Source organism: Mercurialis annua, linkage group LG3, assembly GCF_937616625.2.
Source record: "Mercurialis annua linkage group LG3, ddMerAnnu1.2, whole genome shotgun sequence".
NCBI lineage: Eukaryota > Viridiplantae > Streptophyta > Magnoliopsida > Malpighiales > Euphorbiaceae > Mercurialis > Mercurialis annua.
In genome coordinates, this window is record NC_065572.1 from 24,782,544 (window position 1) to 24,800,714 (window position 18,171).

Consider the following 18,171-nt stretch of genomic DNA (forward strand, 5'->3'; position numbering starts at 1 on the left):
AGCAATTTATGCCAAACGTTTACAAACGTTACGAAACAAATCCAAACATTTCACCTTTTTAGCGATTTAAGCCAAACGTTTACAAACGTTACGAAACAATTCCAAGCGTTTCACCTTTTTAGCAATTTAAGCCAAACGTTTACAAATCCAAGCTTTTCACCTTTTTAGCAATTTAAGCCAAACGTTTACAAATGTTACGAAACAAACCCAAACGTTTCACCTTTTTATCAATTTAAGCCAAACATTTACAAAGTTACGAAACAAATCCAAACGTTTCCCCGTTTTAGCGATTTAGGCCAAACGTTTAGAAATGTTACGAAACAAATACAAACGTTTTACCTTTTTAGCAATTTAATCTGAACGTTTACAAATGTTACGAAACAATTCCAAACGTGTCACCTTCTGAGCGAGTTAAGCCAAACGTTTAACCTTTTTAGCTATTTAAGCCGAACATTTACAAATGTAACGAAACAAAACGAAACGTTTCACCTTTTTAGCAATTTAAGCCAAACGTTTACAATCGTTACGAAAGAAATATAAGTATTTTACCTTTTTAGCAATTTACGTCAGACGTTTATAAACGTTACAAAACAAATCCAAACGTTTCCCCTTTTGAAGCGATTTAAGCCAAATGTGTACAAACATTACAAAACAAATCAAAACCTTTCATCTTTTTATCGATTTAAGACAAACGTTTACAAACGTTACGAAACAAATCCAAACGTTTCACCTTTTTAGCAATTTAAGCCAAACGTTTACAAAAGTTACGAAACAAATCCAAACGTTTCCCTATTTTAGCGATTTAAGCCAAACGTTTACAAACGTTACGAAACAAATCCAAATGTTTCACCTTTATTGTGATTTAAGCCAAACGTTTACAAACGTTACAAAACAAATCCAAACGTTTCACCTTTTTAGCGATTTAAGCCAAACGTTTACAAAGGTTACGAAACAAATCCAAGCATTTCACCTTTTTAGCAATATACGCCAAACGGTTATAAACGTTACGAAACAAATCCAAACGTTTCACCTTTTTAGTGATTGAAGCCAAACGTTTACAAACGTTACCAAACAAATCTAAATGTTTACAAACGTTACGAAACAAATCCAAACGTTTCACATTTTTGGCGATTTAAGTCGTTTACAAACGCTAGGAAACAAAACCAAACGTTTCGCCTTTTTAGATATTTAAGCCAAACGTTTGCAAACGTTACGAAGAAAATCCAAACGTTTCTCTATTTTAGCGATTTAATCCAAACATTTAAAACGATACGAAACGAATCCAAACATTTCACCTTCTTAGCGATTTAAGCCAAACATTTACAAACGTTACGAAATAAATCCAAGACAAATGTTTATAAACGATACGAAACAAATCCAAATGTTTACAAACGTTACGATATCAATCCAAACGTTTCACCATTTTAGCGATATAAGCCAAACGGATATTCAAAGTACTTTAAATAGGATCTGATTATAGAGAAAAGACGTACAAGAAACAGCTGCAACAGGACGCGAAGGATGTGTGATAGTCGACGTGATAAGTTTACGCTCCATTGTGATGATGAAGTAAACGGCATAAGAAAAATGATAAGATCTTTACAAGAATAAAATGACTAAGTTATAAGAAAATTCGAGGACGAATTTTTATAAGGGGGGAAGAATGTAATACCCCGTATCTCTGACGTTGCCAAAGTAGGCAGCGTATCTAAATTTAAACAGTTAAAACGGTCAAAAAGGGAATTATCGGGAAATAATTAAATAAAAGAAAACTCAAGTAGGTCGATATTGAGATTTTAATATGAAAATCTCAATATCAAGAATTCCATAAAGGAAATGGAATTAACTTAAAAAGAAAAGTATGGAAAAGTGGATAAAGTGCACTTAAACTCGAAAATTGGAAAATAAACGTTTAATTCCTGGAAAATATAAATGATATAGATTATTTGATGGGAATTAGTATTTTTAAAAAAAAAATATCGATATATTGGTTATCGATAATTATTAAAATGAGAATTGGACGAAAAAGTTGGAAAAAGTGCATTTTAGCTCAAATTGGAATTTGAGCGTTTTTAGCCGAAAATTTCTAAATTATATTATTAGAATAAAATAATGACATATCGAGGTGGTATTATTTATTTGGATATAAATAATACACAATTTATCGAGATCAAATGACTAAGTGATTAATGGACTAAATTGGACGAAAGAAAAGTTATAAATTAAAGTGTAAGGAGGTGGCAAATTCAAGGATTTAAGTGGAGCTTTTGCCATAAATATAAAAGGCCACTATTTGACTCTCAAAATCAGAATATACATAAACCATTTCCAGCAAAGGTAAAGAGAGGAAGAACTTCATCTTCTCAAAAGTTCCATAATCTTTCAAGTGCCATAACTTGTTCGTTTTTACTCCGATTCGAGTGATTTTTGCGGCCACGGAAAGAGGAGGACGATAGCTACGGATTGACCTAAGAAAATCAAGGTAATAATCAGTATTTTGGTTAGGGTTTAGCACGAAAATATTCTGTTTTGTTGAGCTTTGATGGTGTTTAATGGTGATGATGAATTTGATAGTTAGAAATGATGTTCATGGTGTTTGAATGGTTAGTTATAGGCTGAATTATTGTTTTGTTGTGAGATATGAGGATTGTCATATGTATGGGTATGGTGTATGTTAGGGTTTCATGTAGGTTGAAGATGAATTGGTGGTTGTTTTGGGGTTTTGATGGCCGGAAGTAATGAACCACCGTGCTTCGCACGGTGGGGCTGCGTTTCAGCAGCCATGGTGCGTTGCACCATGGCTGGAGCAGCCCCTCCTTGGCCAAAACAGGGGAGGGCTGAGAGATAGTGAAGTGGGGGCTGATGCCACCCTTCCCCGATGGTTGTATCGCTTAAAAATCGACGCAAATGCTAAGTGTTACGTAACTAGTTTCGAGCGTAACATAAAAACTGTTTTGAATTAAATTTTGAACTAAGATTTTAATGTGTTTAAGTTGGTGATAATGACATAATTAGAGGCTTTATTAATTGGTGTATTATTGAATATATAGGCTGTTTTAATCGACCGAAACGTTAAAGAGATAACTTGAAAAAAACGATGTTGCTGGAATTTTTGCGCTGCGAAACAGCCATATTGCGAGGGCAATATCGCAAGTTATATAGCTCCAAATTAAATTCCGTTTGTTGGTACGGAAACTTAAGGATGTTGTCTATAAATGTCTAAGTTTAAGTTTCTGCTAGTTTGGCCTCTAAATGGCTCAAATAGTTTAGAACATTATGTTGCGTATAGCAGCTCTGAAATTTGGACAGCCCCAAGCTATTAACTTCAGAACCAAATTCCGACACCTTCGGGTGCTAATCTCAGTCCGAGACCTAAACAAAAGTTGTAGGCGACGTTCTGAACATTAAGAATGTCAATTTTGTTTAGGAGTCGGATTGTTTTAAGTAAACGGTTTCAATAGCTGAAGTTGGCTAGAAACCTAGTTTTGGATTAATTAATTATAGTTAGTTTGTAATTAATTCGAGTTACTATCGAATTTGTGTAGACTTGACGAGGCGACTACCAATGGAACCCAGAACTTACAAAACGCGATATTGCTTAGCTGTTATCGAAGGATATGGATAGCAAGCGGTGAGTATATTTTACTCACTCTTATTATCGTATTAAAAACTATTTTATATATACTATATATATTATTATTACTGTTAAATGCATCGCATAAATTATATAGCTTGATTTTATTGGGCTGTTCTTATTGGATTGAATTATATTTGAATTGTTTGTTTATGGAGTAAATTACATTGTATTGGATTGACTTGTTTGATATACGAATTGTATTACTTTGCTTATGACTTGTCGATTATTTGTCAATGTGAATTTGTATATGATCCGAAGAAACGAGCTACCTATTGGGCGTCAAAAGGCCGTGTGATCACCGGTGTTTATAAGAGTCTAGATATTCGTACATTGAAACGTTTGATATGAGCTCATTAAATGTTGGTTATATTTATAATTATGAAATGGAATATGTTTGGGTATCGGAAAGGAGAATTATAATTGTGACAGATACGAGGTAACTCGGTCGAACTATCTCGGGACCCGTATCTGGTGGGTAACTCGGTCGAACTATCTCGGGACCCACAACTTGGGATTAAGTAGTGGCATGATGTAACTCGGTTGAACTATCTCGGGACTATGCCACGTGGTAGCGGGTAACTCGGTCGAACTATCTCGGGACCCGGCCACTCGGACGATATGATTCGAATATGATACGGATTAGGAGAGGTTAAGTAGTTTAAGATTAAGGTTTCGATCGGATCAAATACTTGTCTTAAGTGAATTGTTTGCAATCTCTGTGATTGTATATGTTGGAATTGTTTGAAAAATGTGATTGTATATATATATTTTAAAAAATGTTTTAAATACGATGCTTATTTTGATAATATGGTAAGTAAAGTATAACTCACTCAGCTTAATAGCTGACCCCCCAATAGTGTGTTTTTCAGGTACCTAGATTCTGAACTTGGCTAGAAGTCTGTCTTTGACCGGAAGTCCCTTTGGCTATGTACAGTCCCGACTTCCATAATTGCTGCAGTAGTGTAATGTTTGCCCAGTGTCGTAGCCTAGTAAATTAATATGTTTTTTCCTTGTTTACAGTTGACAATGTGTTTATGTTTGTTTTGGCTACGATTGTCATATTTATTCCACGGAGGTAAACTCCTGTGAGGTGTATGTAACACTAGTATTGTACGCCGGGTTAGTACGTACAAGGTACAGAAACGATAGGCCCGAGCAAGTTGTAATGTTTTGCTAGTGTATATAAATGCTTCCGTTTGTAAAGTCTTTGTATGATTGTTATTTGCGAAAAAGTTTTAGCGATTTTCAGGCTTGCTACGGGTTTTGGAACTACAATTCCCATTCCCTAGCGCCGGTCGCGGCTCGAGATTTCGGGTCGTGACAAAGGTGGTATCAGAGCGGTTGGTCCAGTTACCACTGCCAGTCTATGAAAACTGTCTGTTTGACCTTAAGTACCTAGGAACTACTGCAGCGTATAGAGTCGAGCCTTATTGACTATATATGTTTGATTGAATTTTGTTAGATGGTATAAGCTGGATATTGCCGAGTAGAACGTGTGTGTGTGTGAGATTGCTTACGTGTTTAAGTGACTGTGATATGCTTAGATAGTTAGCCAAGTTTTAAGTTAGATAGTGCATATCATATATTATAAAAAGTGATTTGGACAGTATCACATGATTAAGAATTGTTCCTGTTCAGCATATCTGGGCAAAATGGAGCTCAGCTACTTGCTGTATCAGAAGAGGAGGAAGCGTCTCCTATTTATCAAATGGATTTCATGTAAATACTGACAGACTATCGGAGATACACCAGAACAAGTGCTTATCAGACATTGAAGGATCTTTTGTAACTCGAAGTGGGACCATTTTCCCAGAGATGGAAGTTAGTAAGGAGAGTGAGGAAAACCCATCTGAAGAGGAAGCATCAGAAGAGGTTAATTGTCGGTACATTAGGAGTTTAGGACCCGACTTTGTTGAGCTATACAACGATGCACCTGAGTATTTTGGAATGTTATTCGCTAGAGCTCGTCAGATAGCCAGCGATCATGAGTGGAATGACGATTCCATTCCACCTTTCTTCTTTCGACGTGAGAGACCGACATTCCCTTTTCGTAGGAGTACTGCTCCTAGTATTTGGCATTACCCTGCAATTATGCATAGAGGTAGAGGCAGTGCTAGACACGCTAGAGGACGCGGATGTGGCATTGCGACCCGAGAAGGGTGAGTCCAGTGAGACGCCCTCAAGTACGAAATGCTTTCTATGCTTATGTGCCAAACATGTTTATGTGATTGAAATGTTTGTATTGCTTTGTTTATTTTGTGATCGATTGATATGGCATGCATTGATAGAATTGTGTATTGTTAGGATAATGCCTATAGAGATAGATTGAGAAACCCGCGCATATAGACTTTATTCTAAAGATATACGATACTTGAAAATTAAGAATGCATAAAATACATAATATACATAATATATATAGCGTGAAATGTAATCCCCTATATTACGTTTCCATTACCACAAGGATGGTAAACGATTTTAAAGAAAGTACGCTATGAAAGATTGACACGTGAGCCTAAGGACTACGTGAGATAAGAATATGATTGAGATGGCGAAGATGGATGAGTATCGAAGACGGGGAAACAAAATATTTGTTTAGCAATGCTAAAAGAGGATGGCATTGACATAAAACACTTAGATAAGTGTTAAAGGATGACGAAAATTCCAATAATCGAAAATCATAATAAACCCCAATAAATAATAATGAAAAGCCATTTATGTCGCAGAGTGTGTAATCTGAAGGGACTTACGATTTTTCAAAAAGATACAAAAATCTTATGATTTTAATAGTGCAATTGTGCTCAGACATCGCATATGGCATATCATGATCACGTTAGGAATGCATAAAAAAAATGATTTTCAAAAATATAGATCATGCATCATATTTGTATAAACATCAAAGAAAACGTGATTTTATCGAGCAACTCTTTAGTGATGAGAGGTGTCATCACTCTGAGCTACAATTGTACCAATGTTTTCAAACAATTTAAAGTAAAAGTATTTGAATCGAAAGAAAAGTTTGAAAGACTGGTCGACCAGCAATGTTTGAAATGTATTTGTTTTTGTGAGAAACTCGGATGTAAAGCCCTGCGACAATGATATAAAAGATTCTTGATAAACAAGAATGAACATATATGATAAAATGCACCCCAATATAAGAATGAAGCCCTAATGATAATTATTATTATTGATATTTATCGATGCGAGACATGGAAGATATCAATAAGGTACCTATGATTGGTACTTACCCAGGAATAAGATGGGATAGACATAGAAGGTGTATAGTGAAAAGAAAAGGAAACATAAAAGACCCGAAAAACATACGGGCCATGGGAAAGACCATGTAAGGATGAGAAGAATCAAACAATACGTGCATAACTCCTAGTACTCGATAAGAACAAACGTGGAAGGAGCAGATCGTAGTAAGGTAGTCTGACAGAAAGACACCTAATGAAGAGTAAAGAAGTAAGATGAGAGGATATGAATTCGGAATAGCCGCAAACAAAAAGAGTCAAATGTAAGAGTTCGACATAAGCCTAAGGTCGACTTTACTGATAGATTAGATGTCAGTAAGAGTCTGATATAAAGATATACGCACGATCAAGGGTGCAATACAGAAACGGATGCGAGAAGGGAGTAGGTTTACCTCCTATCAACAGACGATATTGGAGATATCGAAACAAGAAGTACAAGAAGATTGAAAAATACGATAAGACAAAGATAATACTTCAACGGACGATGATAAAAGGATCAATAGTCATATGTTTGTAAGAACCAAAACATATCATGTACAACATGTATATTGGAATGAGATGGATAAAGTGATTGAGAAGTATTATAATAGGAATGATGAAATAAACAAGAAACATAATAAGGAAAGGAAAATATTACATCGAACAATGGTAAAGGTATTACCAGTCAGATGTGGGCGATTGAGAAATAAGAGTTGCGCCATAAAAGATGAACGCGACACATGTTAAAGGATGTATTGAGAGCATTCAACTTCATGAGATTCAACACTATAGGACCATGAAGTAGATATTGATATAAAAGGAAAGATTTCCTATATACCATCAGGTCTTAATAAGGATATCAGATATAAGATCGTACAAGTTTAACTGTGAAGTCAACAGTTAATAAATGGTTAAGTCAGAATATCACAGCGAAAGTGTAAAAGGAAAAATATAAATATATACACGACCGAATACGGGAAAGACACGAGGAACATCAAGGAAAGATGACATCAGACTCCGATTAACTCGGAAGTTTATGTGATGCGAAACAAAGGTAGAGACTATCAAGAATAATACAGACTAACAAGAAAATGTTAAGATTAAGATTAAGATTTGAGAAACGATCGAAAGGAAACCGATAGAATTATTATGGAATAATAATTCATCGTGAATGTCAAAGAACGCAAACAACTAAAGGATAAGGAAAAACATTAATTTGGAATAAGAAGTGCATGGTGGTCAAGACATATCGAGAAATAGATCGAGATAAAGAAGGAAAAGTAAAGGAATGACGTTAATCGAATATAAGATAAGTGTTACGAGTTGTTTGGATCAGACGAACACGGTAACCTGAACATCGAGAGGAAACACCTTAAGATAAGGCGAAGGATTCAACCTTATACGTAGTTAGAAAATTTAATTAAACATTAAGTATATGCCTCAAAAGGATCGTCAGGACGAGATAGATTAAAATTTGCGATTATAGGACGCAGTTAAAGATCAGCTCACGAGGCTATATCTCAGACAAAGTTCAAATCCCGAGATTTGATTACTTTTAATCGAAGTCAGTAGACATAAGTAGATGATATTGTATGGATTAAATTTGCATAATTTAATCATGGTATTAATTAATTAAGTTAATTGTTTTTCAAGCTCAAAGACGAGCGAAAAACATGAATTAATTAAAAGATAAAAAGTATGGCTAGTAGCCAACTTCAAGGACGATTTCAGAAATCAAAGAGACGTTGGAATGAATTTGACTCTTCACGAAAGATGTAGAGGAGGTATCAAAATATAAAAATACTGAACTTAATTCAGCTTAAGACATTATTAGACGCTTGGTTTATAGGCTTTAACAGCTAGCCTATAAGAGATGTTAAGGGCAGCCCCAAAGTTAAATCAGGAAAGCGACTTCAGCGCTAGTTTTAGGCATCATCGAGAACTATTTTGAACCCGATATTCAAACGAAAGTTGAAGATAGCGTTGCGGACTATAAGACTGTCAACTTTGTTTGACAAACGAGCTACTCGGCATAAACAATTTTAAGGACCGAAGTTGACTAGAAGAGCAATTTTGGACAAGTTCAAATAACTTAAATTATTAAGTTATTCAAATAAATTGTTCTAAATTAATCAAATTAAGATTTTGATTAATAGCTAAAGGTATTTAAAAGACATTTTAAGATAGTATCAAATATGATACGCTACAAATACGACTCGCAACGGAAAAATGACAAATAAACGTTGAAGAATATCAACGCTAAAAATAAAATAAAATAAGAGGATGCAAGAAATTGGCCAACGACAGAACGGATATTCAAAGTACGTTAAATAGGATCTGATTATAGAGAAAAGACGTACAAGAAACAGCTGCAACAGGACGCGAAGGATGTGTGATAGTCGACGTGATAAGTTTACGCGCCATTGTGATGATGAAGTAAACGGCATAAGAAAAATGATAAGATCTTTACAAGAATAAAATGACTAAGTTATAAGAAAATTCGAGGACGAATTTTTATAAGGGGGAAAGAATGTAATACCCCGTATCTCTGACGTTGCCAAAGTAGGCAGCGTATCTAAATTTAAACAGTTAAAACGGTCAAAAAGGGAATTATCGGGAAATAATTAAATAAAAGAAAACTCAAGTAGGTCGATATTGAGATTTTAATATGAAAATCTCAATATCAAGAATTCCATAAAGGAAATGGAATTAACTTAAAAAGAAAAGTATGGAAAAGTGGATAAAGTGCACTTAAACTCGAAAATTGGAAAATAAGCGTTTAATTCCTGGAAAATATAAATGATATAGATTATTTGATGGGAATTAGTATTTTTAAAAAAAATAATATCGATATATTGGTTATCGATAATTATTAAAATGAGAATTGGACGAAAAAGTTGGAAAAAGTGCATTTTAGCTCAAATTGGAATTTGAGCGTTTTTAGCCGAAAATTTCTAAATTATATTATTAGAATAAAATAATGACATATCGAGGTGGTATTATTTATTTGGATATAAATAATACACAATTTATCGAGATCAAATGACTAAGTGATTAATGGACTAAATTGGACGAAAGAAAAGTTATAAATTAAAGTGTAAGGAGGTGGCAAATTCAAGGATTTAAGTGGAGCTTTTGCCATAAATATAAAAGGCCACTATTTGACTCTCAAAATCAGAATATACATAAACCATTTCCAGCAAAGGTAAAGAGAGGAAGAACTTCATCTTCTCAAAAGTTCCATAATCTTTCAAGTGCCATAACTTGTTCGTTTTTACTCCGATTCGAGTGATTTTTGCGGCCACGGAAAGAGGAGGACGATAGCTACGGATTGACCTAAGAAAATCAAGGTAATAATCAGTATTTTGGTTAGGGTTTAGCACGAAAATATTCTGTTTTGTTGAGCTTTGATGGTGTTTAATGGTGATGATGAATTTGATAGTTAGAAATGATGTTCATGGTGTTTGAATGGTTAGTTATAGGCTGAATTATTGTTTTGTTGTGAGATATGAGGATTGTCATATGTATGGGTATGGTGTATGTTAGGGTTTCATGTAGGTTGAAGATGAATTGGTGGTTGTTTTGGGGTTTTGATGGCCGGAAGTAATGAACCACCGTGCTTCGCACGGTGGGGCTGCGTTTCAGCAGCCATGGTGCGTTGCACCATGGCTGGAGCAGCCCCTCCCTGGCCAAAACAGGGGAGGGCTGAGAGATAGTGAAGTGGGGGCTGATGCCACCCTTCCCCGATGGTTGTATCGCTTAAAAATCGACGCAAATGCTAAGTGTTACGTAACTAGTTTCGAGCGTAACATAAAAACTGTTTTGAATTAAATTTTGAACTAAGATTTTAATGTGTTTAAGTTGGTGATAATGACATAATTAGAGGCTATATTAATTGGTTTATTATTGAATATATAGGCTGTTTTAATCGACCGAAACGTTACAGAGATAACTTGAAAAAAACGATGTTGCTGGAATTTTTGCGCTGCGAAACAGCCATATTGCGAGGGCAATATCCCAAGTTATATAGCTCCAAATTAAGTTCCGTTTGTTGGTACGGAAACTTAAGGATGTTGTCTATAAATGTCTAAGTTTAAGTTTCTGCTAGTTTGGCCTCTAAATGGCTCAAATAATTTAGAACATTATGTTGCGTATAGCAGCTCTGAAATTTGGACAGCCCCAAGCTATTAACTTCAGAACCAAATTCCGACACCTTCGGGTGCTAATCTCAGTCCGAGACCTAAACAAAAGTTGTAGGCGACGTTCTGAAAATTAAGAATGTCAATTTTGTTTAGGAGTCGGATTGTTTTAAGTAAACGGTTTCAATAGCCGAAGTTGGCTAGAAACCTAGTTTTGGATTAATTAATTATAGTTAGTTTGTAATTAATTCGAGTTACTATCGAATTTGTGTAGACTTGACGAGGCGACTACCAATGGAACCCAGAACTTACAAAACGCGATATTGCTTAGCTGTTATCGAAGGATATGGATAGCAAGCGGTGAGTATATTTTACTCACTCTTATTATCGTATTAAAAACTATTTTATATATACTATATATATTATTATTACTGTTAAATGCATCGCATAAATTATATAGCTTGATTTTATTGGGCTGTTCTTATTGGATTGAATTATATTTGAATTGTTTGTTTATGGAGTAAATTACATTGTATTGGATTGACTTGTTTGATATATGAATTGTATTACTTTGCTTATGACTTGTCGATTATTTGTCAATGTGAATTTGTATATGATCCGAAGAAACGAGCTACCTATTGGGCGTCAATAGGCCGTGTGATCACCGGTGTTTATAAGAGTCTAGATATTCGTACATTGAAACGTTTGATATGAGCTCATTAAATGTTGGTTATATTTATAATTATGAAATGGAATATGTTTGGGTATCGGAAAGGAGAATTATAATTGTGACAGATACGAGGTAACTCGGTCGATATGATTCGAATATGATACGGATTAGGAGAGGTTAAGTAGTTTAAGATTAAGGTTTCGATCGGATCAAATACTTGTCTTAAGTGAATTGTTTGCAATCTCTGTGATTGTATATGTTGGAATTGTTTGAAAAATGTGATTGTATATATATATTTTAAAAAATGTTTTAAATACGATGCTTATTTTGATAATATGGTAAGTAAAGTATAACTCACTCAGCTTAATAGCTGACCCCCCAATAGTGTGTTTTTCAGGTACCTAGATTGTGAACTTGGCTAGAAGTCTGTCTTTGACCGGAAGTCCCTTTGGCTATGTACAGTCCCGACTTCCATAATTGCTGCAGTAGTGTAATGTTTGACCAGTGTCGTAGCCTAGTAAATTAATATGTTTTTTCCTTGTTTACAGTTGACAATGTGTTTATGTTTGTTTTGGCTACGATTGTCATATTTATTCCACGGAGGTAAACTCCTGTGAGGTGTATGTAACACTAGTATTGTACGCCGGGTTAGTACGTACAAGGTACAGAAACGATAGGCCCGAGCAAGTTGTAATGTTTTGCTAGTGTATATAAATGCTTCCGTTTGTAAAGTCTTTGTATGATTGTTATTTGCGAAAAAGTTTTAGCGATTTTCAGGCTTGCTACGGGTTTTGGAACTACAATTCCCATTCCCTAGCGCCGGTCGCGGCTCGAGATTTCGGGTCGTGACACAAAACCAAACATGTCACTTTTTTTTAGCAATTTAAGCCAAACGTTTACAAACGTTACAAAACAAATCGAAACGTTTCACCTTTTTAGAAATTTAAGCCAAATGTTTACAAACGTTACGAAACAAATCCAAACGTTACAGCTTTTTAGCTATTTTAGCCAAACGTTTACAAACGTTAAAAACAAAATTACGAAACAAATCAAAATGTTTCATCTTTTTAGCAATTTAAGCTAAACGTTTACAAATGTTACGAAACAAAACAAAACGTTTCACCTTTTTTGCAATTTAAGCCAAACATTTACAAACGTTACAAAACAAATCCAAACGTTTCGCCTTTATAGCGATTTAAGCCAAACGTTTACAAACGTTATGTTATAAATCCAAATGTTTAACCTTTTTAGCAATTTAAGCCAAACGTTTAAATTGAAGCCAAATTTTTACCTTTTTAGTGATTTAAGCCAAACGTTTATGAATTTACGAAACAAAACAAAACGTGTCAAACGTTGCGAAACAAATTCAAACGTTTCGATTTGTTTCACTTATTTTTTAAGTCATTAGTAACGTTTGGTTTTGTTTCGTAAACGAAACAAAAACAAAAGTTTCACATTTTTAGTGATTTAAGTCAAACGTATAGAAACGTTACAAAACAAATACATACGTTTTCCCATTTTAGCGATTTAAGCCAAACGTTTAAAACATTAAGAAACAAATCCAAATATTTCCCCATTTTAGCGATTTAAGCCAAATGTTTAAAACGTTACGTAATAAATACAAACGTTTCACATTTTTAGCGATATAAGCTAAACGTTTACAAACGTTACGAAACAAATCCAAACGTTTCACCTTTTTAGCGATTTAAGCCAAACTTTTACAAACATTACGAAACAAATCCAAATGTTTCCCCTTTTTAACAATTTATGCAAACGTTTGGATTTGTTTCGAAACGTTTTAAACATGGCATAAATCGCTAAAAAGGTGAAACATTTGGATTCTTTTCGTAATTGTATTTCGTAACATTTGTAAACATTTGGCTTAAATCGCGGAAAATTTGAAACGTTTGGATTTATTTCGTAACGTTTGTAAACGTTTGGCTTAAATCGCAATAAATGTGAAACGTTTACAACCCAAACGTTTAAAAAGGTTACGAAACCAATCCAAATGTTTCACCTTTTTAATGATTTAAGCCAAACATTTACAAACGTTACGAAACAAAACCAAATGTTTCACCACTTTAGCGAATTAAACCAAACGTTTACAAACATTACGAAACAAACACAAATGTTTCACCTTTTTAAACGTTTGGTTTAAATGTTTAATTAAAGGGTTAATTGCGAATTTAAACACGAACTTAACCCCAATTTGCAATTACAACATAAACTTTGAAACTTGGCAATGTTAGTAACCAACTTTACACTTTTGGCAAATCGATACACCAAACACGAAAAACACTAACGTGGAAAGTTCGGCTTAAATCGCTTAAAAGGTGACACGCTGGGATTTTTTTCGTAGCGTTTGTAAACGTTTGGCTTCAATCGCTAAAATTGCGAAACGTTTGGATTTGTTTCGTTAACGTTTATAAACCGAGCAATTTAAGCCAAACGTTTAAAACGTTACGAAAGAAATCCAAGCGTTACGAAAAAAAATCCAAACGTTTCAACATTTTAGCAATTTAAGCCAAACGTACGAAACATTGCGAAACAAATCCAAACGTTTCACCTTTTTAGCAATGTAAGCCAAACGTTTACAAAAGTTACGAAACAAATCCAAACGTTTCCCCATTTTAGCGATATAAGCCAAACATTTACAAATGTTACGAAACAAATCCAAATGTTTCACCTTTATAGGAATTTAAGCCAAACGTTTACAAAGGTTACGAAACAAGTCCAAGCATTTCACCTTTTTAGAAATATAAGCCAAACGTTTATAAACGTTACGAAACAAATCCAAACGTTTCACCTTATTAGTGACTGAAGCCAAACATTTACAAACGTTACGAAACAAATCTAAACGTTTACAAACGTTACAAAACAAATCCAAACGTTACACATTTTTAGCGATTTAAGTCGTTTACAAACGCTAGGAAACAAAACCAAATGTTTACCCTTTTTAGAGATTTAAGCCAAACGTTTGCAAACGTTACGAAACAAATCCAAACGTTTCTCTATATTAGCGATTTAATCCAAACGTTTAAAACGATACGAAACGAATCCAAATGTTTCACCTTCTTAGCGATTTAAGCAAAACGTTTACAAACGTTACGAAATAAGTCCAAGACAAACGTTTATAAACGTTAGGAAACAAATCCAAACGTTTACAAACGCTACGATACCAATCCAAACGTTTCACCATTTTAGCGATATAAGCCAAACATTTACAAACGTTACGAAACCAATCCAAACATTTCACCATTTTAGCAATTTAAGCCAAACGTTTACAAACGTTGCGAAACAAATCCAAACGTTTAACCTTTTTAGCAATTTAAGCCAAATTTTTACCTTTTTAGTGATTTAAGCCAAATGTTTAAAAATTTACGAAACAAAACCAAACGTTTCCAAGGTTACGAAACAAATCCAAACATTTCGATTTGTTTCACTTATTTTTTAAATCTTTCGTAATGTTTGCTTTTGTTTCGTAACGTTTGTAAACGAAACAAAAACAAAGGTTTCACATTTTTAGCGATTTAAGCAGAACGTTTACAAACGTTACGAAACAAAACTAAACATGTCACTTTTTTAGCAATTTAAGCCAAACGTTTACAAACGTTACAAAACAAATCGAAACGTTTCACCTTTTTAGAAATTGAAGCCAAATGTTTACAAACGTTACGAAACAAATCCAAACGTTACATCTTTTTAGCTATTTTAGCAAAACGTTTACAAACGTTACAAACGTTATGTTACAAATCCAAACGTTTGGATTTGTTTCGTAACATTTTAAACATGGCTTAAATCGCTAAAAAGGTGAAACATTTGGAATTGTTTCGTAATTTGGTTTCGTAAAATTTGTAAACGTTTGGCTTAAATCGCTGAAAAGGTGAAACGTTTGGATTTATTTCGTAACATTTGTAAACGTTTGGCTTAAATCGCTATAAATGGGAAACGTTTACAACCCAAACGTTTAAAAACGTTACGACCAATCCAAATGTTTCACCTTTTTAATGGTTTAAGCCAAACATTTACAAATGTTACGAAACAAAACCAAATGTTTCACCATTTTAGTGATTTAAGCCAAACGTTTACAAACATTACGAAACAAACCCAAACCTTTCACCTTTTTAAACGTTTTGTTTAAATGTTTAATAAAAGGGTTAATTGCAAATTTAAACACGAATTTCACCCCAATTTGCAATTACAACATAAACTTTGAAACTTGGCAATGTTAGTAACCAACTATGCACTTTTGGCAAATCGATACACTAAACACGAAAAACACTAACGTGGAACGTTTGGCTTAAATCGCTAAAAAGGTGACAAGCTTGGATTTTTTTCGTAACGTTTGTAAATACGGCTTCAATCGCTAAAATGGGGAAACGTTTTGATTTGTTTCGTAAATATTTATAAACCGAGCGATTTAAGCCAAACGTTTAGAACGTTACGAAACAAATCCAAGCATTACGAAAAAAAATCCAAACATTTCCACATTTTAGCGATTTAACCCAAACGTACAAAACGTTACGAAACAAATCCAAACGTTACACCTTTTTAGCGATTTAAGCCGAACGTTTACAAAGGCTATCAAACAAAACAAAATGTTTCACCTTTTTAGTGATTTAAGCCAAACGTTTACAAACGTTACGAAACAAATCCAAACGTTTCAAACGTTACGAATAAAAATCCAAACGTTTCACCTTTTTAGCGATTTAAGCCTAACGTTTACAAATGTCATGAAACAAATCCAATTGCTAAAAAGGTGAAACGCTTGGATTTGTTTCGTAACGTTTGTAAACGTGTGGGTTAAATTGCTAAATAGGTGAAACACTTGGATTTGTTTGGTAATGTTTGTAAACGTTTTGTTTAAATTGCTAAATAGGTGAAACGCTTGGATTTGTTTCGTAACGTTTGTAAAGGGTTGGCTTAAATTGCTAAAAAGGTGAAACGCTTGGATTTGTTTCACAATGTTTGTAAACGTTTTGGTTAAATTGCTAAAAACGTGAAACGTTTGAATTTGTTTCGTAACGTTTTAAACGTTTGGTTTTGTTTCGTAAAGTTTGTAAACATTTGGCTTACCTCGCTAAAAAGGTGAAACGTTTGGATTTGTTTCGTAACGTTTGTAAACTTTTGGCTTAAATTGCTAAAAATGTGAAACACTTGGATTTGTTTTGTAACGTTTGTAAACGTTTGTCTTAAATTGCTAAAAAGGTGAAACGCTTGGATTTATTCCGTAACGTTTGTAAACGTTTGGCTTAAATCGTTAAAAAGGCAAAACATTTGGATTTGTTTCGTAACGTTTGTGAACCTTTAGCTTAAATCCTTAGCAAGGCGAAACTCTTGGATTTGTTTCGTAACGTTTGTAAACGTTTGGCTTAAATCGCTAAAAAGGTAAAACGTTTGAATTTGTTTATTAGCGTTTGAAAATATTTGACTTAAATCGCTAAAAAGGTGAAACGATTGGATTTGTTTCGTAACGTTTTTAAACGTTTGGCTTAAATCGCTAAAAAGGTTCAACATTTGGATTTGTTTTGTAGCGTTTCTAAACGTTTGGCTTAACTCGCTAAAAAGGTGAAACGTTTGGATTTATTTCGTAACGTTTGTAAATGTTTGGCTTAAATCGCTAAAAAGGTGAACCGTTCGGATTTGTTTCGTAACGTTTGTAAAGGGTTGGCTTAAATTGCTAAAAAGGTGAAACGTTTGGATTTGTTTCATAACCTTTGTAAACGTTTGGCTTAAATCGCTAAAAAGGTGAAACGTCTGGATTTCTTTCGTAGCGTTTGTAAACGTTTGGCTTAAATCAATTAAAAGGGGAAACGTTTGGATTTGGTTCGTAATGTTTGTAAACGTTTGGCTTAAATTGCTAAAAAGGTGAATCGTCTGGATTTCTTTTGTAGCGTTTGTAAACGTTTGGCTTAAATTGCTAAATAGGTGAAACACTTGGATTTGTTTGGTTATGTTTGTAAACGTTTTGTTTAAATTGCTAAAAAGGTGAAACACTTGGTTTTCTTTCGTAACGTTTATAAATGTTTGCCTTAAATCGCTAAAAATGTGGTACGTTTGAATTTGTTTCGTTACGTTTTAAACGTTTGGTTTTGTTATGTAACGTTTGTAAACGTTTGGCTTACCTCACTAAAAAGGTGAAACGTTTGGATTTGTTTCGTAACGTTTGTAAACTGGTGGCTTAAATTTCTAAAAATGTGAAACGCTTGGATTTGTTTCGTAACGTTTGTAAACGCATGGTTTAAATTGCAAAAAGGTGAAACGCTTGGATTTATTTTGTTATGTTTGTAAACGTTTGGCTTAAATCGCTAAAAAGGCGAAACATTTTGGATTTGTTTCGTAACGTTTGTGAACCTTTGGCTTAAATCGCTAACAAGGCGAAACTCTTGGATTAGTTTCGTAACGTTTGTAACGTTTGGCTTAAATCGCTAAAAAGGTGAAACGTTTGAATTTGTTTATTAGCGTTTGTAAACATTTGGCTTAAATCGCTAAAAA

General features: G+C 34.0%; 2 long non-coding RNA genes across 2 annotated transcripts; both read left to right on the plus strand.

Annotated features, from left to right (window-relative positions):
• Positions 1 to 2,324: 2,324 nt before the first annotated feature.
• On the plus strand, positions 2,325 to 4,840 carry LOC126671601 (uncharacterized). The gene is made up of 3 exons (XR_007639060.2): positions 2,325 to 2,482; positions 3,546 to 3,631; positions 4,495 to 4,840. It is a non-coding gene; the product is annotated as an uncharacterized LOC126671601 (long non-coding RNA).
• Positions 4,841 to 10,059: 5,219 nt separating this feature from the next.
• Positions 10,060 to 12,407, plus strand: LOC126671602 (uncharacterized). Its single transcript, XR_007639061.2, has 3 exons — positions 10,060 to 10,217; positions 11,281 to 11,366; positions 12,062 to 12,407. It is a non-coding gene; the product is annotated as an uncharacterized LOC126671602 (long non-coding RNA).
• Positions 12,408 to 18,171: the final 5,764 nt, after the last annotated feature.